Source organism: Pseudophryne corroboree, chromosome 3, assembly GCF_028390025.1.
Source record: "Pseudophryne corroboree isolate aPseCor3 chromosome 3, aPseCor3.hap2, whole genome shotgun sequence".
In the NCBI taxonomy this organism is placed as follows: Eukaryota; Metazoa; Chordata; class Amphibia; order Anura; family Myobatrachidae; genus Pseudophryne; species Pseudophryne corroboree.
Window position 1 is genome coordinate 443,649,760 of NC_086446.1, and position 26,382 is coordinate 443,676,141.

At 44.2% G+C, this 26,382-nt stretch overlaps 1 protein-coding gene and 1 long non-coding RNA gene across 3 annotated transcripts in view; one reads left to right on the forward strand and one right to left on the reverse strand.

Moving 5' to 3' along the window:
- LOC135057884 (uncharacterized) overlaps nucleotides 1-16,171 on the reverse strand; it is a 33,493-nt gene extending 17,322 nt beyond the window's left edge. Inside the window, exon 1 of the long non-coding RNA XR_010244437.1 lies at nucleotides 16,139-16,171. This is a non-coding gene — a long non-coding RNA (uncharacterized LOC135057884). The remainder of the gene's footprint in view (nucleotides 1-16,138) is intronic.
- The window catches only part of CDH22 (cadherin 22), a 464,550-nt gene that overhangs the window by 153,438 nt on the left and 284,730 nt on the right, over nucleotides 1-26,382 (forward strand). The window lies entirely within an intron of this gene.

Consider the following 26,382-nt stretch of genomic DNA (forward strand, 5'->3'; position numbering starts at 1 on the left):
AATAAGTTTTCCCAGGTTTTTGTGGTAAAATTAGGTGCCTCGGCTTATATTCGGGTCGACTTATACTCGAGTATATACGCTATCATTTAGGACATCTACTGTAGTATTTGAAAATGACAAATGAATACTCATGTCTTGGAAGGTGTTAAAATCTGTCTGTGGCAAGATATTTTCAATGTAGCAATTCAGAAGACTATAATTTAACACGTTTATAATTCTGTTTATCACATAATGAGTTTATTGTGAGCTGAATGATAATTTTGATACTATTGTGATGTTTTATTAAAGGTAAAAAGAAAAAGATCATATCCACAGTTTGTACAATACTATATTTAAACACACTCCATTTCTATTCTTCTGAATACAGACTGCTGCTTGTCTCTCCACTGAACAACTTTTATTCTCTCTGCATTACATGAATGCTTCTTTGTCAGATATCCATAATGCAGCAATGACTGTCAAACAAAATAGCTCTACTACACCAAACTAAGGGGGCCCTAGAGGCTCCCATGTACTAAACTACAGTTTACAGGCCAAGGCACCTGGGTCATTTGTAGCTGTTATTTACATCATTATCTTTCCATTTGTTAAATTCTTCAAAGCTTGACAAAAAACCCCACTAGGCATATCACCTGCATTTTATCACACATCTTGTATTGACAAAACCCTTTCATATTCTTATTGCCATTAAAACTACCATAGGATATCCTGGGTACTGGGCAGCCGTGATCGGCATAGGCAAAACTATATATTTGGTGATGGGTTGTCCTAATTCCAGCCCCATGCCAGGACATGTCTTATTTGGCAGTTGGCCACTCAATCTCATAACCATTACTTGGGCAGTAAAGTTTTGTAGCTTCAATTCTATACAAAGATGCTTTCTGGGTGTGTTTTTTTTCAACCTGAAATTCCTTTCAAATTAACAGTAACATAAAAGATGAAACATGACTGTAGTGCTGACAGTTCATATTATGCCACACAGAACAAAGTGAATGGCTGGGGGATTCTTAACCCCCCCCCCCAATGCTTTATAGTTGAAACCTGAAGGGGTGTGGACAGCAGCTTGAGGGGGGAGGGGGAGGGGGTGTCCAACCACCAGAGGAACAGAAGGAAAGAAAAACAACTGCCCTGGTCACCTCACCTGAGATTCTTCTTTCCTTCTAGCACGGTACAAGGGCGATGGGTATCATTTTAGCCAGTGTGTGTGACTACCTCTGACCACTTCCCATTTACTTAAAATATATGGGCAAAGCTGTGTGCACTACTGCTAGGTACACATATCATGCCCTTCTTAACAAGGGCTGTTTGAAGAGGGACATACCTCCCAACTGTCCTTGCAGTAAGGATATAGGGGCTAATTCAGGGACTTTTTGTGTTCACCCCGCGGGCGCATGCACAGGTCCCGTCCTTCACATGCGCCCGCATATACTGCGGGTGACCCGCAGTCATTACAAACACCTCTGCCTGATTGACAGGCAGAATTTTTCGCAGACGGCAACACTCTGTCTCCAAGGCGGAGATGGAGCGTTGTGGGAGCAGCGGCAGGGAAACGGAGGCGTGGTGGAGCGAATAGGGGGCATTGGGTGGGCGTTATCGGGGTGGCTGCGTGATGTCCTGCGTGATGTCACGCAGCCAGTTCGATCAAACAGATGGTTGGCGGTCCTCCTGCTGTCGCAGCCAGGCTGCGCTGGCAGGAAGCTCCCCTAAGTTCTGCGACCGCACACTAATTGCGGCGCATTTGCAATAAGGGCGTGGTCGCAGATGGGGCGGCGCCGGTGGGTAGCATGCTGGGCGGCCTTGTCCTGCGATGGGCAGCCCCCAGTATGCGAGTCAAAGGATTGCAAATTCAGCTAACAAGCAGAATTTGCAGTCCTTACTGAATGAGGTCCATAGTGCTTACTTAGCAGAGCAGTCACCTAAGATCGGGACTTCCCTACCAGAATAAGGAAAGCTGTCAAACTGTTCCACTTTCTCCTACTTGTTCCAGAAGATTCTGCTGTCTGCTGCTTGTCTGGGTCCTGGAATGCTGGGGCTCTGTTTGGGATACGTGATATGGAAAGTTTACCAAGGAGTGAACACTGTAACCCTAACCTCCCAGAAGCCAGCATCAATGTTAAATCGATACCCATGTTTAATACGTAGACCTTCCTACCTATACCTATTACCTATAGTAAGGTCTAAAAGCCATAGTGTAATCCCTCCTTCCCAGTTCTCTCCACTCTGACTCTGAATGTACCCACCCATCCAGCAGACCTTCCTGACAGCTGGGGCAGCAGAAGCAAAAGTGGAGGTGAGGGTAGAGGGTAGAGTTGTAATCTGAGACAGCTTGGTTACGGCGGGAGGGTGTGGATATGGGAGAGAGATGGGTGTCCAATGAGGAGGAGCAGATCCAGGTCAAGAGCTGCAAAGTGCTCATTTCCAGTTCCTGTGTGAATTTGTGCTCCTCATCTGTTCCCCTGCCTGTGGCTACTGTAGCAGAACATGAAGAAGACCAGGCACTGTGGATCCATTTGCCAGCGGCTTACACAGGTCTCTGGCCCAGGGGTCAAGAGGGAAAGAGAGCAAGTGAAAATAGAGCTTAGAAAGAGCAGGTGATGGGGCAGTTAAAAAGAAAGAGGGAGCTGACTGCAGGACATGGAGAGATTCAGAAGCATGGTGTATCAAGAGATTTTCGATGGGAAGCATGTTAAGGTGGTGCTGCTGTTATATATGGTGCTTGTGGAATGTGCGTAATCTAGGTATAGACACATAATGACCTGGTCTAAACACTAGGCTTATAGGATTCACCCTGCTAAAAGAACACATATGTGGTGTATACCAACACTACATGACAGTATGCCATCATGGTGTCATCTAAACCAATGTGTTCACTAAGTCACCCTATATTAATAACTGTTCCTGTCCATAATGTGTCCTAATACTGTAGCTTGCAACCAGGTTGTCCAAAACTAATAATTAATGTCTGACAAATGCCTGATAACCTCCCAGCAGTTATTATAACTAATTATTGTCTCTGATGATCACCAGTATTATGATCTTATAATCCAATACTAATGTATAGTACTGTCTCTGATAGCCTGACCTGTGATTATCCTACACTAATTTACTCACTGGCCCCTCTCTTATTATGCCCCACTCCCCAGTGGTCCTCCCCTATCTCGTCATCCTTTCTGTTGCTAGCCTCATTGCCCACTTTACTATTATCTTCTCCCCTCTTTTCTCCCACTCCTTTCCTCTCTTTCTGCCTCACCATTTTCCTTATTTGCTCCCTGTGACATCTTCACAAACACAACTTTCTATTCCTCTCAGCTCTGCCCCTGCCTCCTGTTCTATCCCCACTCCCTCCCTCTCATTCACCCCACTACTCCCCTTAACTATCTCAATGAACCAACAAGCAGAGGTGCCGAGTTTACTATTTACTTGGGCCTGTTGGAGGGTCCAGGGACCCGCCACTGCTGTACCTCTGCTCTCCCCTCCTTTGCAGGCAGCAGCTGAGAAGAGACTGCTGCTGTAGCAACCTCTCTCCCAAGCACAGCACATACTGCTGTGCGCTGGGCTGGGAAGAGAGGCTGCTGCAGAAGCAGTAAATCTTCACTCTTCCTGATCGATGTGTGGGAGGGAGGAGCATTCACACTCCTCCCCACACCCAGGATCTGCCACTGGTTGCACATAAAGTGTCCTTTCTAATATTGTATAAAGAGGAGGCCTGGCCACACCTCCCCGGGGTGGCTATGGCCCTCCCAGTACCAGGGCTCTGCTGAGCTGTCAGCACCCCTGCCAACAAGTCTACCATCCTCATTCTCCCTCATTTTCTCTTATGCCCTCTGGTTTGCCAGATTGATTTGTAACAAACTGGTGTTTATCTATGACCATTTTCTCTCTGACTCAGTTGGATCAGTATGAAATACCGATGGTCAGGATGCAAGCCGTCAGTATACAGACAACGGCATCCCGGCCATCAGTATGCCGGCAGCGGGGTGATTGCAGAGATACCCCTTGCGTGCTCGCTGCGCTCACCATGATGTGGGCTCGGTGGCTCGTTGCACTCGCCACAGGTTCTATTCCCACTCCATGGGTGTCGTGGACACTCACGAGTAGGAATAGCCCCTGTGAGCCAGGATTCCGGCTGGCGGCATTGTCAGCAGTCAGTATTCTGGCGTTGGTATCCTGACCGCCGGGATCCTGACTGCCGGCAATTTAACTGCATCCAGACTCAACCTAATCCAGTGGTCCTCAAACTGTGTGCCGTGGCATGCTGGAGTGCCTCAGGACACTTGGAGGGGTGCCTTGGATTGGTGGACCATGACCAGTTCAAATTATTTATGGTTAATGTTATAGGCAAAACCAGTGCTGGTGACTGTAAGACATAAAATACTGTATGTGGACAAACAGAAGCTTGTTCCTCACCACACAATTGAAACCTAAGGATGACATAAAACACAATTTACTTAATATTTCTTTCTAAATTTCTCATTAAGAAACATTTGGTTTAGGTGTGCCATGAAAAAAATTCTGATACTCTGATACTTCTGATACTCTAGGGCGCCATAATTCAAAAAAGTTTGGGAACCACTGCTCCCCCTCCCAGTTCCCTCCGCCACACACACACACTATGGGGCTTTTTCACAGTTGTTAGCAAACCAAAAAAGTTAGCAATTAGGCAAAACCATGCTACACTGCAGGTGGGCAGATGTAATGTGCAGAGAGATTTAGATTTGGGTGGGTTATATTGTTTCTGTGCAAGGTAAATATTGGCTGCAGTTTAGATTTCAGTTTGAACACACCACACCCAAATCTCTCTGCATATGTTGTATCTGCCACACTTGCATTGCAACATGGTTTTGCCCATTAGTGTACTATTTTTGGTTTGCTAACAACTCTGAATAACTCCTTATGACCATCCACAACTAATTCAGTAAAATTATACCGGTGTCTATTATAGTAGTAAAATTCAGTAATAAACGTTTACAGTCCTATGGCCAGTAACCTGTTGGTGCACTTTAGGATATCCATAGAAGTAGCTGCAACTAGGGGCCCGTTAGTTGTATTTTACTTAATCAACTCTTCACATAAGCAAGGTAGTCAATGTTACTGTGTATACTCAATAAGCATGCTGTGAACAAATGTGCCCAGAAGTGATAGATTTGCTTCTTTGCAGTATGTGGCTTACATGAATGATCATGCAGATACTTATTGCAGGATTATACTTCACTGTAAGTCAGAGTTTTTCAACCACTGTGCCATGTCACACTAGTCTCCAGGTGTGCTGCCATAGAAGCAGAGCCAGGCTCGTCAGTGTTTTGCCGCCACTGAGGCCCTGGAACGATCAATACTGATGGGTTTAGTGGTTGCAGAGCCAGTTCTAATTTTGGGTCCGGGCATTGTTGGGCTCTTCTGGTTTTCTCAGATGTGGTTCAAGCGTTACCTATGGAAAAGCTGCGACATGACATCCTAGGACACTGCACCATGCATCACCATTGTGTGCCTTGGCAATATTTAATACTTGTTCAGTGTGCCGCGAGTTGTAAAAGGTTGAAAATCTCTGTGCTACAGTGTGTCACATGTTGTTATAAAAAAAAAAAACACGGCAAAAGAAGTGCATTGGTGGAGGGGCTGTTGGAGGGGCACGGCAGGTGCCCCAGTTTTCTACCCCTCCCCAGTATGCCTGTGCTGTAGCCAGTGGCAGTGGCGCCATCTTCCCGGTGATCTCTTCGAGAAGATGGCGCCGCACATAGGGGGTAATTCTGAGTTGATCGCAGCAGCAAATTTGTTAGCAGTTGGGCAAAACCATGTGCACTGCAGGGGGAGCAGATGTAACATGTGCAGAGAGAGTTAGATTTGGGTGGGGTGTGTTCAAACTGAAATCTAAATTGCAGTGTAAAAATAAAGCAGCCAGTATTTACCCTGCACAGAAACAATATAACCCACCCAAATCTAACTCTCTCTGCACATGTTACATCTGCTCCCCCTACAGTGCACATGGTTTTGCCCAACTGCTAACAAATTTGCTGCTGCGATCAACTCAGAATTACCCCCATAGAAAGCAAAGATCTTTGCTCTCTAAAGGCCAGCGACATCTTCCTAAATATCACTGGAATTATGGCACTGCCGGGGGTAGGAGGGACCTGCCTCCTAAGATTGTTCCACTGTGAGGCGTAATCTGAATTGGGGGTACTATTGTGTGACCACACCCACCCCTGCGATACCACACCCCTTTTTGTTTTGCAACTAGGGGGGGTACCTAATCCCTTGCACTGGTCCTGGCTCTGCTTAATGGGGGGGGGGGGCTGTTTTTGGGGCGGCTGCGTGATGTCACACACAGCCGTTCTGATAAAGAAAATGGTGGCAGTGCGGCTGCATATGCAGGGGGCATTTGCTATTCCCTGTTCAGGGATGTGATTGCAAATAGATTGCGATCACAATGCTGGGCAAGACTTGGGTGGTTATTCAGGTTTTGTAGCATATTCTGCTAAAAAGCAGAATCTGCAATCCTTTCTTTCGCATGCTGAATGCCCTGCCCAGTGGTTCCTAAACTTTTTTGAATCATGACTCCCTTGAGTATCAGAATTTGTTTCACGGCACCCCTAGGCCAAAGTTTCTTATTGAGAAATTCAGAAAAAAATATAAAATTAAGTAAATTGTGTTATATGTCATCCTTAGGTTCAGGTATGTGATGAGGGACTGGTTTGCCAATTAAATTAGGTATAAAGTTATTTGAATTGGTCCTGGACCACCAAACTATGGCACCACTGCAATCCTTGTACCAAGATGGCTGCTGAATACTGCACATAAGTGCGGCGCCATCTTGTCAATGTCTTAGAGCATCACAGTGGGAGACAATAGTTTTTCACTTAACTCCTCAGAGATCTGAGATTATCAGTGATCCACAACTCTTCCAGTGATCCTGCACTGCTACCTGTTGCATGCACTCATCAGATGGGGAGCCGAATGACACCTCTCTCGCCTCAAACTTCGCACAGTGAGAACCAGTGTGTAACAGTGATTATGTGGGATTCATATAAATATTTTATACAATTCATAATATGCGCTTACCATCTTCAGAGTGTTGGAGAATAATTATACATTTTTATTTTTTGGTCAGATAATTTTTTCTTTGTATATTATTACAAAATGTAACTGGACCCTCTTTTGTTATTTTCCCCTCAGCTCACTATAAAATTGTTATAAAGTAGAAAATTATCTAAAAGCAATTATAGAGTAAGACCATTTTCTTACTGTGTAAGCTGCAGAACTAGGGTGGTCATTCCGAGTTGTTTGCTCGCTAGCAGTTTTTAGCAGCCGTGCAAACGCTAAGCTGCCGCCCACTTAGAGTGTATTTTAGCTTAGCAGAAGTGCGAACGAAAGGATCGCAGAGCGGCTACAAAATTTTTTTGTGCAGTTTCAGAGTAGCTTCAGACCTACTCAGCGCTTGCAATAATTTCAGACTGTTCAGTTCCTGTTTTGATGTCATGAACACACCCTGCGTTTTTCGAGTCACGCCTGCGTTTTTCCAGTCACGCCTGCGTTTTTCCTGGCACGCCTGCGTTTTTCCAGTCACGCCTGCATTTTTCCGAACACTCCCTGAAAACGGTCAGTTGACACCCAGAAACGCCCTCTTCATGTCAATCACTCTGCGACCAGCAGTGCGACTGAAAAGCTTCGCTAGACCCTGTGTGAAACTACATTGTTCGTTGTAATAGTACGACGCGTGTGCGCATTGCGCCGCATGTGCAGAAGTGCCATTTTTTGCCTGATAGCTTCGCAGCGACCGAAAGCAGCTAGCGAACAACTCGGAATGACCACCTAGGTGTCCTGTTAGTTGCTTTTCATTTTTTTTTTTAATAGAGTACATTTTTTATTCACAGAAAAAAAGGTCAGATACAGATAATAACTGCAAGTAGTCAATCATAGTAGGAGGCATGGGATACAGATATATAGCAACATGGCAACATATAAGCAGTCCAGTACATATAAAATCCAGTTCCCACACTCAGTGACAAGAACTTGTAAGAATACATGATCAGCATAAGAGAAAAAAAACCTGTATACAAGCGTGTCAGAAGCCAAAATACATTTTCAAATGCAACCTGGCAAATGAGACTAACATTCGCCAAAAACAGCAAAGTAACAAAACAAAAGTAAGAAAAATAAAATAACATAGAGTAAATTGCACTGTGTATCAGATAGGGTAGGCGTATAAACCAGACATTAAGAGGTCAAACCCTTACATAGAATGTTCATGAGAGGAATACACAGATTCCTCCAGGGAGCCCATATTTTCTCAAATTTACAACCAGCATTATATTGCATATATACAAAACGCTCCTTGGAGACAGAGTGATTCACTAGCGCCTTAAAGGTCTCCAGGAGAAGGTGGGTCCCTTAGGAGCCATCCAAGCTTGTGCAATGGAGACCTTGGCCAGGGCACAAATGTTATGGGTATATAACGCCTCCCATGTAGACAGAGAATCTGAGCCCACTATTCCCAAGACAAATAGCTTTGGTGTCAATACAGATACGGGCATTCCTGTATCTCCCAGGACCAACTGAACCTGAGACCAAAAGGCCTGTACAGAGGGGGACTCCCACATGAGATGCCAGAAAGTGCCCTGGGCAATGAGACATTTAGGACAGGCGTCAGAGCGCCCACATACAAACCCAGCAAGCCTAACTGGAGTCATATAGGCTCTGTGTAATATGAAGAACTGTATTTGTTGAAATCTAAGGGACTTAGTAACAATACGTTGGTATTCCATAGCAATTCCCCATTCCTCCTCATCTATCAGATCCAGGTCACCTTCCCATTTCAGCCGTAACCGAGAAAGCGGATCGGTGTGATGTAAGGCAAGGAGATGCAGGTAGGAGAGAGAAATCGATTTAACTGGACCTAGATGAAATACGAAAGTCTTAATGGGAAACGGTAGGAGTGTAAGAGGTGTATTCCTAAACTGTGCCTGTAAAGCGTGCCTAAGTTGGAGGAAGCGAAAGAAGTATGAGTTAGGTAAGCCAAACTCTTCCTTCATTTGTTGGAAGGATTTCAGTGTTCCATCACAATATAGGTGAGATAGTGAAACTTTAGGGCCCACACACTACAACCAGCGAGAGATTTCAATTCAGGAAGCCAGCGAGAGAGTACCAGAGGGGAGTGTCCGGGTCAAGACCATCAAATCTAGAAAGCACCCGCAGTGCCTGCCAAATTTTTGCAGCCTGAAAAACAATGGGGGGAGAGAACTGAGAGAAAGTTCCACTCAATAAAACCTGCAGAGGTGAGAAACCCGGAAAATAACATTGAATAAACACACAATGCAGCGAAAGTACATTATCATCCTGCAACCAGAGCCTGAGATGCGCTATTTGAGCAGCGTAATAATAGAGTTGAAAGTTGGGGAGCGCCAGACCACCTTCCGTCCTGGATCTGGTGAGAGTATAAAGTTGTATTCGAGGATGCCCAGTGGCCCAAATTAATGAGGAAAGAATGCTATTTCATTTCCTAAAAAATAAGGGAAATATGTATACCGGAGATTGAGAAAGGATATACAAAAGTTTAGGCAACAATAACATTTTAATAAGATTGATTCTGCCAGTGACAGTCAACGGAAGTTAACACCATGATTTAGATTTACGTATAGTGTATTGCATCAGAGGTTCAAGGTTTAAGGAGATAAAATCAGCGGGATCATTAGTAATCTGAATGCCTACGTAATTAAAGTGGCCTGTCCAGCATAAAGGTAAGGGAATTTTAGGGGTAGCAGGAGGAGGGCAGAGTACCAGCATTTAAAGGACTTGGACCAGTTTATGTAAAGGCCAGAAAATTTACCAAAGCCATCTATTACCTGTAGGAGGGCCAGCATGGACACTGTATAGTCATGCAAGAATAACAGTAAGTCGTCCACGTAAAGGGTAATCTTATTCAGACTAGAGCCAACGCATATACCCAGTATATCCGGATGTGACCTAATAATGCACGCAATGGGTTCAATGGCAATAGCAAAAAGTTTGGGGGAAAGTAGACACTCCTGCCTAGTACCCAGGACAGAGAGAAGGAGGCAATAATATTAACCGAGATCCTGGCAGTTGGCTTGTTATAGAGGAGTCTGGTCCAGCATATATAATTTGGACCGAAGTCCATACCATGCATGACCTCCCACAAATATAGCCATTCTATGCTATCAAAAGCTATGGCCGCATCTAAAGAGACTGCAACCGAGTCGGAGGGAAAATCATGTGGGGCTTGGAGGACAGTGTAAAGGCGACGTAAATTAGTGGACATGGACATGCCAGACATAAAGCCAGACTGATCTGGGTGAATTATGGTTTTGATAACAGCATTAAGCCGCAGGGCTAGTATTTCTGCCAGGAACTTGGCATCAGTCGAGAGAAGGCTCCAACAGCTTGGGGTCCTTTCCGGGTTTTGGTATTACAATGATAACAGCCTCAGACATGGAGGGGGGAAGTCTATTTTCAGCAAAAAGATCTAAATATAAGAAGTGTAGAATAGGGGCAAAGACATTAACATGTTTTTTATATAATTTGATGGGAATCCCATCACTACCAGGGGCTTTACCACCCGGAAAGGAACCAATTGCTGCAGCTACCTCTTCAAGCGTTATAGGTGCTTCAATAGTAATGGCAAAAAGATACTGACAGAGCTCGAGAGCCGACCTATAGACATCATGATAATAATTTAGGAATGTCCGAGCAATGTCTGGCACCAGCAGGGTCAATCACCTGTATAACAGCAGTCCCAGGACGATCACAGTGTATTAAATGAGCCAAAAGACTACCAGGTCTATCCGCTTGCATATAAATATTACGTGCTCTAAACATAAGAGACCTAGAGTTTTTGTCTGATAGGTGGGCCAACCAGGCTGATTAAGCCAACAGCCAACGAGTCTTAGTAGAAGGTAAACCATCCGTTAAATATTGTCTCCAGACTCCAGGATTCAGTTTCCAGAGCATTATCAGTATACCAATGGGATAGCTTAAGGGCAGCAGTACGCTTAATAAGAGTACCGCGCAGGTAGGCCTTAAAGGAGTCCCAGGCTACAGTAACATGAGCAGACCCAGAGTTAATGGCAAAGTATCCCTCCCACTGCTTTTCCAAAACTGGAACGTCACCCATCTGCAGTAACCAGGACGGGTGCAATTTTCGATAGGACTGTCCCCTCAGGCACGTTATATTAAGTGATAACAATAAAGGTGAGTGGTTAGAGATTCCCCTGGGCTCATAATGAACATCAGTAAGTTTAGGTAAAAGAGAGGGAGAGACTAGGGCCAGGTCAATCCTAGAAAAGGAGCCATGGGTTTTAGAGAAACAGGAACATTTTTGAAATGTGGGATGACGGCTTCTCCAGGCATCCACCCACCCCATATTATCAATATAGTCAGGAAACCTGGAGGAACCGTCATGAGCCATAACAAGGAGGGGCGATTTCCACTTGTCAAGTAAGGGGACCAAAAGTTTGTTAAAGCCAAAGCAAATGACAAATGAGTAAGGGGAGAGGAGGCTATAAAGGGCGCAGCTTTTTGAAAAACCTCATAAGCAAAAGGAGAGGGAATATAAATAGCTAACACAAAAAAGGGTTGGGAATTCAATGAAAACAAACCGCCACGGGAGTCAGTCTGGATCGAGAGCAATTCAAATTGTACAGTTTTCTTCACCAAGACTGAATCCCCACTAGAAAAAGAGGAGTGGGAGGCGTGGTACGCCCACCCAACCTAAGTTCGGCAGAGCGACAGCAGTCTAGTGCCCCCCAAATGAGTCTCACTAAGGCAAGCAATATCAGGGTTGTATTTCTTAACCATTTGCAAAACGAGGGAGCATTTCACTTTGTTATTAACACCTCGGACATTCAAGGCTAAAAATGTTAACTCCGGCATTATATATTTATCACTGTATAGGTATAGGAGAACAAAAATGACTGACCAATAAGAAAAACAGATATAAAGAATCTCAGTATGGAAAAAAAAGCACCAAAAACTATCAGGAAAAGCAGCAACATCATAAAACAATGCCCAAAGGAGAAATGGAAGCGCAGACAATAAAAAGTGTCATAGAGCTCAAAACCAGACTATCAGCAGTTACCAAACCACAGTGGGTAGTGACTCCAGCAAGGCAGTACCAACAGCATACACAGAGCAAAAATACAATGCAAATACGCCAATACACAAACAGTAGAAACATGGCAGTGCATATATATGAAAAACAGCAAACCAAACAAAACAGAAAAATGGAAAAAAGACAAAATAATCCCCAACAACCTCCCTCCCCGTATACCTCCCCGAACAATGGCATACTTGTAACCCAAACTAAATCCCTCCAGCACAATAGACCTAACACATACTTATGGGTGAGGCGATAACCGTAGACCTAAACCACCAAAGCACGGTGTCTCCCCGTTAACATACTTGCGCAGCCAGGGCATAGTAGAAACAATGACTGGTATCAATTATGGGGTGTTAATCCGGTGCACGCTGGCGGGCACCCGGTGCATATTGATCCAACCACACCGCCGCCTCTCGGGGAGAATTGAAGAACTTTTATTCCCCCTCAGCAATCACATGGAGTTTAGAGGGAAACATCATAGAGTATGAAAGGTTATGGTCCCGAAGGCGGCGTTTAACAGGCAGGAATTGGGCTCGGTCCTTTTGAACATCTGCTGCAAAGTCAGGAAAAGCAGAGATCTGGACACCATTCCTAGTGAGAGGGCACTTGGTGCGCCCCAGACGAAGAACAGACTCACGGTCCCTGTAATGCAAGAACTTTGCGATAAATGTACGTGGTGGAGCACCAGGAGGTAGGGGCCTGGAGGGCACCTGGTTGGCGCGTTCAGCTGCAAACTGCGGAGTAAAGGAGGCCACTCCAAACAACTCCTTAAGCCAGGACTCCAAAAACTCCTCAGGATTGGAGCCTTCTTCCCTCTCCGGGAGGCCAACGAACCTGAAATTGTTTCTGCGCAGACTTCGCTCCATATCAAGGAGCTTAGCCTGAATTATGGAGACTTGGCGGGAGAGAGTGGAGACATTTTGCTGTAGGGGACCACAGGAGTCCTCGAGAGTAGAAACACGGGTCTCGACTTCCCCAACTCGTTCCCTGATACGTTGCACATCCTGCCGTAACAGTGACAGGTCACTTTGCACTTTCTCAATTGTATCAGACAGGCGTTTTTTCACTACCCGCAATAGCCTCCAACACCTGTTGTAGAGAGGGGGTTGAGGAGGAAGCCGAAGCGCCAGAGTCCACCCCAGAGGGGGAGTCAGATTGGGTAGATTGTCGAGCAATAGGAACGGAACCAGAGTCCTGGTTAACCAGACTGCCTGGCAAATTTTTCCAGCTTGACAGCCACTCTGTGGTTGTGATCTTTCACCATCGTGTGTAAAAGTAGTTAATGCAAACCAATGCAGGGACAGCTGGCAGGAGCTTGGAGCACAAATGGGGGTACTCCCAGTGTAAAACGGTACGACAGGTGTATAGTAAGAGCAGGTGCAATAGAGCAGTTCCACAGGCTGGGAGGTAGAATGTAGAATAATGAGAGGACAAAGTCAGTGACAGAGCACTGTGAACTCACTGAAACAGAGGTAGCAATTCCCCTCAGGCATCCAGGAACACAGCCTCCTCACAGAAGCCACGTGCAGACAGGCTGTAACATGCAGTGTAGTGAAGTCTTCCAAAATGGCCGCCAAAGCACTAGATCCTCCACAGGAGCCCAGTGCAGCACTCGATCAGGGCAGATTCCGCTCAGGGCCACTGACTACAGGGAGACCGGACCGCCAACCCAGCACCGGAGGATGCTAGACAAGCCACAGGCGGTAGAAGCCGCGTCCCGGGGACATGCAGGAGGCACAGGCCGGAGGACTGAATATACGGCTGCCGCAGGCAGGATAAGCTCGGAGCAGGACTACAGGACACCACCGGCTGCTGGAGTGGGTAAGGGTACAGGGAGAGCAAAAAAGCTGCTTGTAGCGTGTCAGGATGGGCAGTTAGAATGTTGGGCCAGGGAGCTCCAGGAAACAGTGTCCTACTCCCTTGCTGCCGTGGCCACGCCCCCTAGTTGCTTTTCATTTTACCCTTGTATGCCTTACTGTCATGTTTTGCTTATCACACAGTGTAACCTATGTAGTGCACCCAACATGGCTGCCTTGCCTTGTACTCTCTAGTGTAGAATAAACGATACATGGTTCTGAACTCTTCTAATATATTTGTCTCCCCAAATATGTGTCATTTCTTCACCTTTTCAGATAAGTTATTAATACAGACAACTTCAAGCAAAATATATTTAAAAAAATAAATGTTTTATTTTATTTCTTCTTATGATTATTATTATTATTATTTTGTAATTATTAATATTATTATTTACTCTGCATTCTAAAAAAGGGAATTTCGGACTAAGATTGGTCCAGTAATCTTACAAACTTGTCCTATAAGAGGAACAAGATGGCAGAAGCCTCATGACTCATGAAGAGTCATCCTTCAGCACTCAGGAGAGGAAAAAACCCCTTGTGGAGGAAACCTCTTGGGACCCATGGCTGAAGGACTGCCCGTCCCACTAGGCATTAAGAGACTATGTAGAGTTTGCCTAGACCACCAGTCCACCCCAGAGCCGGATTAAGGGGGGTGCCCAGAGGGTCGGTACCCCGGGCCCCTCTGTCTAAAGGCCCCCCCTCCCCCGGCTGGAGCGCTGCACCGCTCTTCAGGATCCACGCTGCCAGGGGAGGAGTGCGACTGTGCATGCGGCTTGCTCCCCCCTCCTCTTAGGGCAACTACGGTCAGGGACTGAGTCAAGCAATCTCCAGTCTTCGCTGCTGCCAGGAGAGATGCTGCTGGCGGCTGGAGATTACTTGACTCAGTCCCTGACCGTGCTGCCCAAGAGGAGGGGGGATCAAGCCGCATGCACAGCCGCTCTCAGCGTGGATCCCTCCTGCCCCGGCAGCCTGGTGTCTCTTCTCTTCTCCCCCTCTTGCCTGTGACCAGGTAAGGTGAGCAGCGCATGGGGGGGGGGGTGCTGGTGGTCAGCAGGGGGGCCTGCCTCTCTTGGGTGCCCTGGGCCCCCCGAGTGCTTGATCCAGCCCTGGCCCACCCACTAACCTTGACTAACCCCGACATCACTTATGTCGCCTCAAATCTGCTATAGGTATTTTGACCTATTCATCCGGCCGGAGAAAAACGCACCTACACGGTAATGGTGAGAGAGTGAAAACAGAGAGCAAGAGATTAATGGGAGTGGGGGGGGGGGGGGGGGGGGAGGGGACAGTCATAACCACCATAGCATTCATTTCTGTTTCTAACAGGGATTACAACTGTACAAATGTAGCCATTCTCGTCATGGCTACATCTTACCGCAATTGGTCCTTGTTAGGCACGACCGCTCCGCGTACGTCTGGACGTCTAAGATGTGTGTGTGCCCCATCCGCATTGATGGGAGCGTTAAATGCCGCAGCTCGGCACAGCTAGGTGCAGACACGCATAGCAGCATCGAGGGTGCACATTTACCTCCGATGTAGCCATGATCAGCATGGCTACATCCACCCGGGTAAAAAGAAAGGGTTTTTCCTGGGTTAAATACCGAGTCAGTGGCAGTGTAAACGTGTTCCCGGGTCGACCCGTTTACTACATAGGGAGAGGCGGTGCATAGATGAAATCATCTTCCAGGTTCGCCTCGACCCCCGCCCCCACTTCCGGCTCCGCACCCTGCCGCTATGGCAACTGGCCCGGCAAATTTCCGGGTTGGGAAGCCAGTGCTAAGGCTCCAATGCCGGATCCCACCCAGGAAGGACTCGTTTCCATTTCCTGAGTGGGATCCGGCATTGGAGATATGAAAGGGGTATAAAGGATTTAATTTGCAACATTATAGGCTCACCAAACATCTCCAAGGAGATGTCGTAGGTGTGGCTGCACATAAAAGATTTAATTAGGAACATTATAGGCCCATCTAGACAGCGTTCTATAAAATATCTCAAATATCCCATTTGCAGCCGCTTCTGGTTGTTAAGTAACGGCACTATCCCAGTAGGTGTGAGATTTTGTTTTTATCCAATAATATGCTATCCCCAAGGTTATAAGTCATATATTATAATAGTCATGCTAAAAGTCTGCCGACGATTCGAACAGAGCTGCCCTTATCTTTGTCCAGTCACTAACCTTTACCAGTGTGCTATGCCGTGCCAGGCCTCTGAAAGCATATGCAAAAGACAGCAACAGCACAGCCCTGATATAGGCAGTTGCCATTATGACATCACAGTATGACATCACACACCGCACCAGACCGACCAAGACTGGCTATTTCTGGTTTGAGGCCCCTGTTGTCTTTTACATGACTGACCTAATTACATTCAGATGAACTATTACATTCAAATGAGAATATTATTTATTACTAGCATTTGTCCGCGGCTTTGCTGGCGTGGATGTCTGTTATCGCTCAGCAGAACTAATTTTACAAAGCAATATTGTGATGTTTATTTTATATTCTACACATTGATTACAAAATTTATTTGTAAACAATATTTGCCGTTTTTCCTTCAGGGATTAACACAAAATATTCTTGGGGCTACAAACATGTGAGCAAGCCATGTAAAGCTTCCCATGGGTCAGTGGCGTCACAACGTGGGTGCGGCCGCACCCGAGTGTCACCCGCCAAAGGATGACACCAAAGTTCCGGAACCTCTTCAGTGACAGGAGTTGCACTGAGACATTACGTGCAGCACCCAGCTCCTGTCACTGTGCAGGAGCCAGCACCGCACAGACAAGTCCCCGGGTGCAGCCCATAACCCCCAGGACACCCGGAGCAACAAAATGTAGATTCGGGCCACAAGGCCATGCCCCTACACACGAGACCACTCCCCCTTTTGCCATTGCGCACTGCATTACCTCCTCGATCCCCTCCTCCCCGGATGTCACCAGTGACAGTGACGTCTCTGCTATGGGTGTAGCAACTGGTCCTAAGATCTACACCTGCAGCCCTGAGTGTTTGCCCCTGTGACTTGTTGATCATCATAGCGAAGAAGATGCTTACAGGAACTGCAGGGGCATGGATTGAAAAGAAAAAATGTATGGGTATACGGGGTATACATGGTACAAACACAGTCTCACCTGCATCACATCCCGTTAGAAACTTTGCCTCAACTACATTCCTCTGCAGAGCAGTCACTTTAAGGGAGTAATTCAGAGCTGATCGTAGATGTGTTTAATTTAGCACATCTACGATCAGTTTCTCTAACATACGGGGGCGGCGCCCATCACAGGGCTAGTCCGCCCCGCATGTCAGGCCCTAACCCCCCCCCACACACACACACTCACACACCCAGCCCCCCGCACACGTACAAATGCAAAATTGCACGCCGGCGATGCTTTTGTACCTGACAAGTAGTAGCTGTCACGATCCGGGTATCTGGACGCCATTTCTTACCCATCAGATGCCTCCTAAGGCTGGCTCAGCGCTCCAGGACCGGATCCCATCTGTTATCCTGATGTGTACATTCCTGTATCCTCTCCTGTCACTCTGGGACGCTGTCACAGTAAACGCCACATTACACCTGGCATGGCGTCTCCCGCGGCCTCCGCCGCCGTCCCTGAACTTCTGCATGCAGAGTGTCTGAGTGGCGATTACGTCAGCCGCGGCCTCCGCTGTGTCCGCGTGGTTGGATGTGCATCTGTCAGCCTGGCGCCTCCTGTCTCCGGTGGCCGGCGCCGCCATTACTGTTTTCATTACCACATGGATTACAAACCAAACTTCCCTCCAAGTGTCTGCATGGGCGCAGCCATCTTGGATTCTGTCAGCTGATCATTTCCACCAATCTGTTCTCAGTATTGATAATCTGCATAATTGCCTAGCCAATCCCTTCCTTGCTGCGGGTATAAATACACTGTGCCTGAGCAAGGAAGGCGTCAGTGCTTTGGTTGTCAAACCTAGTTCCTGTTTGTCTCTCTCCTGTGATTGTCTTCCAGGTTCCAGCTCCTGTCTCAAGACTTCCACCATAGAGACCCGCACCAGCATTCCACCTGCGGTGTAGCCTGACTCTCCAATCCATTGTGGATTCATCTGTTTCCAGCTACAACATTACCTGCTTCCAGCTCAGCTTCCAGCAGAGTACAGCTTCCCTTAAAGGGCCGGTGTCCTTTCTACACTTTACCACTCTCCACCGGTATTATTATTTCTCCGCTCTCAAGTTCTACATTTCAGTTCATATTTCATCGCTCCCAAGTTCATTTATTATTTAACTGGTTCCAGCCAGTATCCACTCCGTGCTAACAACAGTCTGGTTCCAGCCAGTATCCACAGCAGCTGTTTTATCTTCAGCAACCCAGCTTTTCCTGGAACACCAGCTGGCACAATCCTGGGTTATCTCCATTGCTACAGTCGGGCCTGGTAAGGACTTTCCATCTAGAAGATCATAAGAACTATCTCACACTACCAGTGCCCTGTGGCTCCTGCCATCCTGTAGTACCCAGGAACTGTATTTATTCTTTGCTGACTTTTACGTTTTCTTTTACTGCTGCTGTGTTGCGGAGTTGTCATAATAAACATCATTGACTTTTATCCAAGTTGTCGTGGTCACGCCTTCGGGCAGTTATTATTCATGTTACTTACATGTCCAGGGGTCTGATACAACCTCCCAGGTTCCGGTACATCTCAGCCCCTACAACTGAGGCTGCCTCCCGTCAGCTCAGGCCCTCAGTTGTGACAGTAGCTCCCTGCCAGAGCAGCTCCTGCGCGCTGGCGGGGGGCTAACCGCCCTGTCCCGGGTCACAGCGGCTGCGTGTGACATCACGCGCTCCCCCCCAATGGTCCGGACATGCCTCCGTTGTCCGGACTGCACCCCACCATCGGCTTTCTAACGTCGTTGGCGATCGCACCAGTGAGATGCTTTTGCACCTCATTGGCTACACATGCACAGTGCGCCCGCCACATAATAATTCAGACTGCGATCACTGCTGTTGCAGTGATGCAGTCTACATTGCCCCCTAAGTCGGGTTCTGTTGTATAACCTGGGCAGATTCAATTTCTGAATCAAGCATGACCGGAACACCAACTTTCAGTGCAGTGCTGTACGCTGGAAGTCCAGCTGCACTAAGTGAGTTAAAAATTCCACTCATACTCAATAGTCATTTTGGATGGGTTGGTATCTGGTGACCAGCAGTTGGGAGACCGGCGGTCACCATACCGCACCGGGGTCCCGTCTGTCAGATGGCCGGCAGGGGGGTGGCGAGTGCAACGATGCCCCTTGCGGGCTTGCTACGCTTGCCACACAGCTGGCTCGCCGCAGGTTCTATTCCCACTCTATTGGTGCCGTGGACACCCACGTGTGGGAATAGTTCCTGTTGGTCAGCATGCCAACCGGCGGGCTAGTTAGTGTTCAGGATGCCGGCGACGGAATTTTGACCGGCGGCCTCCCAACCAGCGGTCACATAACCACATCCCTTTTGGACTTGAGGAGCCTGCACACTGCACGTGCCGAGTGTCGAGCGTCGTTTTTTTTTTCTTTATTGTTTCTCTCCCTGATGTCAGATCGAGATCATACATACCTCAGTTCTTTTCTAGGTCACTAAGTTATAGAATAGTGAAAATGCTATATCAATTCATACAGTAGTTTTTGTGTGATGCCAGAACGTACAGACAAATAGACAGACTAAATTTCACCTTTTTTTTTTCTTGATGGTCCATAAACTATCCCTAGAAGTATAATTCTCAAAAAGAATGTCTATGTACAGACACAACCCTTACAGTTGTATTATATGTATAGGTTTTTATTGTAGGGTTTCCCTATTTATCTTTGGCTATGTAAGGCTTTGTGTGAACCCAGTTCCACTGTTGTTATGTTGTTTGTTACTGTTATAGTGTATCAGTAATAACCTCAATTAAGGACAAAACAATGAAAAAATCGGAGTAAACCTGTGAGTGAAAATCACAAACATATTCCGATTGGTATTATTCTGCATATGGAATTATAGTGTTTCATGCGCTTTTGTGTTATTACAGCAGCTCAAATAAAATAATGAAAGACTGGTAAAATGATGAGCGCTAGGAGAACAAATTAAAACTATGTGGCACCTGTAAAAAAGATTTTTGTTAGCGTATGTTTACAGCTCTTTTTAGGAGCTTTGTATGCGGTAAGCACAGTCCATGAGAGATCTAGCTTTCCCTACCTCACTACCAGTCCACGGGATTCCTCAGCCTGATGGTATGAATAGCTGTCCGTGGTGTAGATGTTCTTCTCCTCCACCGCTGCGTCCAGCGGGGAGGCGGAGTGTGGCGGGGTTTCAGCGGGTGACGTCACTCGGCGGCGTCTGATCTCTCTGGCGGCAGTGTGTCTTCGTGATACCGCTATCCACCAACGCGTTTCGTGCTTTTACTAGCACTTCATCAAGGTAGGATATTTGGTAAAAATTAGTCCTTTTTATACATAAAACTTTATTAGTCCAAAAACGGAAAACGTGTCACTTCCGGTTACTTCCGGACCGGAAGTGATGTAAAATATGCGGGAACCGCATGGTAAAATTGCCACATTACTTTCTATGGGGCAGATTGGATCTTTCAAAATTAAATTTATACAGGTGCCACTGTGAATCCATTTATGTCAGTATTATTATGAAAGGAATATTAAGAATAACAAAAATAATAAAAATAAAAATTAAAAATGTTTTCATAAAAAGACGTTCAGTTCAATGTCTATATTATGTCCCTTTGGATACAGAGTTTTTAACTCGAAAATCCATCTGCTCTCGTTTTTCTTCAGGGTTGTAGTAATATCTCCACCTCTCCAATCTTTTTTTATTTTTTGAATTGGCAGGAAGGGTAGCCCTGTTGGATCTTTATTATGTTTCTCCAAGAAGTGATTAGATAGACTGTGTGTGTTTTTAATCCTTTTAATACATTGTAAATATGTTCGGCAAACCTGATTTTTGCCTTTCTTTTTGTTTGGCCTACATATTGATATCCACATGGGCAGGTTGCTATGTAGATCACGTCTTCTGTTTCACATGTGAGATGGTCCTGAATTTTATATGTTTTCTTTGTGGTGTATGATGTAAAGTCAGTCACTGGTTTAGTTGATTTTTCTTTTGCATTTTTACATGCTTTACATTGTAGACATCTAAAGTATCCTTTAGTGGTCATCCCATGTTGAGAATTTTCATTCTTCAAGAAACTGGAAGTGGTTAACTGTTTAATATTTTTTGCCTTTCGGTATACTACTTGCGGTTTACTTGGAAGTATGGGTCGTAATACTTCGTCTAGTAGCAAGATGTGCCAGTGAGATTTCATCATATCTTCAATCACATTGATGTTACTGTTGAATTGAGTGATAAAGGGAATGGAGTACTTCAGATTTTTGTTCTTTTCTCTGTATCTCAGGAGTTCTTTCCTCTCCATTTCTTCTGTCTTGGCTATTTCTTGTTTCAACTTTTCTCGTTGATATCCCTTTTCCATAAATTTGGACATAATTTCTTGACTTTGTTCTTTGAATATCTGCAAGTCTGTGCAATTTCTTCTGATCCGTTGGAATTGGCCTCTCGGAATGTTTGAGATCCAATTTCTGTGATGGTTACTCGTAGTGGGGAGCATATTGTTTCCGCTTACTTTTTTTATATGAGTTTTTGTTTGTATTGTTTGATCGAAGATGTATATTTCTAAATCCAGAAAAACCACTTGATCTTTACTTGAAGTTGTCTCGAATTCTAAATTGATGTTGTTGTTATTGATATGTCTTGAATTGTTCCAGTTTGTCTTGTGTTCCACCCCATATAAAGAAAACATCATCAATATAGCGGTACCAGCATATGAGGAATTCCGTATATTCATTCTTTACCCAGATATTGTCATCCTCCCATTTAGCGAAAAAAAGATTGGCGTAACTTGGTGCCAGGGGGTTCCCATCGCTGTACCGCACTTTTGCAGGTAGAAGATGTTGTTATTCCAGAAATAGTTATGTGTAAGTACAAATTCTATATTGGCCATAATAAAATTCACTTGCTGATTGGGTAATTGTGATGTATTTGATAGGATGGATCTTGTATGGGAACAGCCTTTTTCGTGTAGTATGCAAGTGTAAAGTGATTTTATATCTGTAGTGCATAGAATATAATTCTCATTCCACTGTATGCTTTCCAGTTTCTGTAAAATGCTTGTAGTATCACGGAGATAACTTTTTTGTTCAGTAACCAATGATTGTAAAAAATAGTCCGTGTATTTGGACAAATTTGATGTTAATGAGTTTATTCCGGATACTATTGGTCGGCCGGGAGGATTATGGAGATCTTTGTGAATTTTTGGTAGGCAGTAAAACGTGGGTATTTTTGGATGTTTTTGAAGAATGAAATCATATTCCTTTTTATTTAGAATTCCTAATTGTAGTCCTTCTTCCAAATGTATCTCCAATTCTTGAATGAACTGGCTGGTAGGGTCTTGTGTGAGGACTTCGTAGGTTGTTCTATCTGCGAGAAGTCTTTCTACTTCCTTTTCGTACATCTCTCTTCCCATAATGACCATTCCACCGCCTTTGTCGGCAGGTTTTATTACGATACTTTTGTCTTCCTTCAACTCTCTTATCGCCTCTTTTTCTGCTTTGGATATGTTTTGTTTGATTTTCTGTTGTTCAGGTATCTTGTCTATTTCTTCCTCGAGTAATTTCTTGAATGTTTCAATGTGTGATGTCTTGCAATACGTAGGATTAAATGTGGATGTTGGTCTTAGAGTGGAGTGGAGAAATTGGTCCTCTGGGGAGTCAGTTGATCTCCTTTGATCTTCCTTTGCGAAGTGTTTCTTTATACATATCTTTCTTATGAATTTTTGAACATCTATATAGAGGTCAAATTTGTTGATTCCAGACTGTGGGGCAAATTTCAGACCCTTTTTTAGCACTTTTACTTGAGGTTCTGTTAGGATTTTATCACTTAGGTTATAGATGGTAGTTTGTTCTGTTATTTGTAGGTCTTTCTTCTTGCCCCTGTTGCCTCCTCTCTTGCCCCTTCTTCTGTATATTCTCTTTCTCTGGGTTTCTTGTTCCTTGGTGTCTCCACATCGGGGGGTTTCTTGATGGCGTGATTCATGTCTAAAAAATCATCCTCAATTCCCTCTGAGTCTTCTTCACTCTCACAATGGTTTCTTTTTGTCGAAAACTTTCTTGATTGTTGTGTCTTTTCTAAATTTTTGTTTTGTATAGTTTGTAGTAGTGATCTGTATTGATTATCCTCTTCTTGAATTGCTTGTTGTTGTCCTTGTTTGTATGAGGTCAGCACGGTTCTGTAATTATTCGTATAGGAGAAATTCTTATTGTTATATGGCTGATAGTTTCTATTTCTTGGCGTTTTTGGATAGGTTTTGATTAGTGGTTCTTTCCATCTTCCTTGAAGGGGTTGCTGTCTTGTTGTGTTGTTTTGACGTGAATCTTGATTTTTTTGTTCATTCCATCTGTAATTCTGGTAACTCTGTTCTTGATTTCCTTGCGGTTTTTTCCACTTTGGTTCATAGTTTGATTTTATTTGCTGTGTGGTTCTTTTTGTATTGTTATGTATTTTGAATTGTTCTTGTTCTTCTACATCTCTTTTAAATTTTCTTTGTTTCTGAAGGGTGATGTCTTCCTCTAATTTTCCTATCTTATCGTTAGTCATCTTCATCAAATTCTTGAAGTCCTCCATATTGGACAATGATGCGAACTTCTTCTCATAAACTTGAATGTTTTCATTGATGTTCATTGTAATTTCTCTATCCTCGATGATTAGTTTGATAAAATCTGTGGAACATTTGTCTAGCGTGTTATTCCATTTTTCATAGAAATTCGTTTGGGTGGGAAGAAATGTAGGTGTTTTATTTAGAAGGAGTCCCCTCGGTATCATTCCGTTTTCAACATACTTTTTCAAAGTATGAGTATAAGATAGGAAAATTAGAGGAAGACATCACCCTTCAGAAACAAAGAAAATTTAAAAGAGATGTAGAAGAACAAGAACAATTCAAAATACATAACAATACAAAAAGAACCACACAGCAAATAAAATCAAACTATGAACCAAAGTGGAAAAAACCGCAAGGAAATCAAGAACAGAGTTACCAGAATTACAGATGGAATGAACAAAAAAATCAAGATTCACGTCAAAACAACACAACAAGACAGCAACCCCTTCAAGGAAGATGGAAAGAACCACTAATCAAAACCTATCCAAAAACGCCAAGAAATAGAAACTATCAGCCATATAACAAGAAGAATTTCTCCTATACGAATAATTACAGAACCGTGCTGACCTCATACAAACAAGGACAACAACAAGCAATTCAAGAAGAGGATAATCAATACAGATCACTACTACAAGCTATACAAAACAAAAATTTAGAAAAGACACAACAATCAAGAAAGTTTTCGACAAAAAGAAACCATTGTGAGAGTGAAGAAGACTCAGAGGGAATTGAGGATGATTTTTTAGACATGAATCACGCCATCAAGAAACCCCCCGATGTGGAGACACCAAGGAACAAGAAACCCAGAGAAAGAGAATATACAGAAGAAGGGGCAAGAGAGGAGGCAACAGGGGCATGAAGAAAGACCTACAAATAACAGAACAAACTACCATCTATAACCTAAGTGATAAAATCCTAACAGAACCTCAAGTAAAAGTGCTAAAAAAGGGTCTGAAATTTGCCCCACAGTCTGGAATCAACAAATTTGACCTCTATATAGATGTTCAAAAATTCATAAGAAAGATATGTATAAAGAAACACTTCGCAAAGGAAGATCAAAGGAGATCAACTGACTCCCCAGAGGACCAATTTCTCCACTCCACTCTAAGACCAACATCCACATTTAATCCTACGTATTGCAAGACATCACACATTGAAACATTCAAGAAATTACTCGAGGAAGAAATAGACAAGATACCTGAACAACAGAAAATCAAACAAAACATATCCAAAGCAGAAAAAGAGGCGATAAGAGAGTTGAAGGAAGACAAAAGTATCGTAATAAAACCTGCCGACAAAGGCGGTGGAATGGTCATTATGGGAAGAGAGATGTACGAAAAGGAAGTAGAAAGACTTCTCGCAGATAGAACAACCTACGAAGTCCTCACACAAGACCCTACCAGCCAGTTCATTCAAGAATTGGAGATACATTTGGAAGAAGGACTACAATTAGGAATTCTAAGTAAAAAGGAATATGATTTCATTCTTCAAAAACATCCAAAAATACCCACGTTTTACTGCCTACCAAAAATTCACAAAGATCTCCATAATCCTCCCGGCCGACCAATAGTATCCGGAATAAACTCATTAACATCAAATTTGTCCAAATACACGGACTATTTTTTACAATCATTGGTTACTGAACAAAAAAGTTATCTCCGTGATACTACAAGCATTTTACAGAAACTGGAAAGCATACAGTGGAATGAGAATTATATTCTATGCACTACAGATATAAAATCACTTTACACTTGCATACTACACGAAAAAGGCTGTTCCCATACAAGATCAATCCTATCAAATACATCACAATTACCCAATCAGCAAGTGAATTTTATTATGGCCAATATAGAATTTGTACTTACACATAACTATTTCTGGAATAACAACATCTTCTACCTGCAAAAGTGCGGTACAGCGATGGGAACCCCCCTGGCACCAAGTTACGACAATCTTTTTCTCGCTAAATGGGAGGATGACAATATCTGGGTAAAGAATGAATATACGGAATTCCTCATATGCTGGTACCGCTATATTGATGATGTTTTCTTTATATGGGGTGGAACACAAGACAAACTGGAACAATTCAAGACATATATCAATAACAACAACATCAATTTAGAATTCGAGACAACTTCAAGTAAAGATCAAGTGGTTTTTCTGGATTTAGAAATATACATCATCGATCAAACAATACAAACAAAAACTCATATAAAAAAGTAAGCGGAAACAATATGCTCCCCACTACGAGTAACCATCACAGAAATTGGATCTCAAACATTCCGAGAGGCCAATTCCAACGGATCAGAAGAAATTGCACAGACTTGCAGATATTCAAAGAACAAAGTCAAGAAATGATGTCCAAATTTATGGAAAAGGGATATCAACGAGAAAAGTTGAAACAAGAAATAGCCAAGACAGAAGAAATGGAGAGGAAAGAACTCCTGAGATACAGAGAAAAGAACAAAAATCTGAAGTACTCCATTCCCTTTATCACTCAATTCAACAGTAACATCAATGTGATTGAAAATATGATGAAATCTCACTGGCACATCTTGCTACTAGACGAAGTATTACGACCCATACTTCCAAGTAAACCGCAAGTAGTATACCGAAAGGCAAAAAATATTAAACAGTTAACCACTTCCAGTTTCTTGAAGAATGAAAATTCTCAACATGGGATGACCACTAAAGGATACTTTAGATGTCTACAATGTAA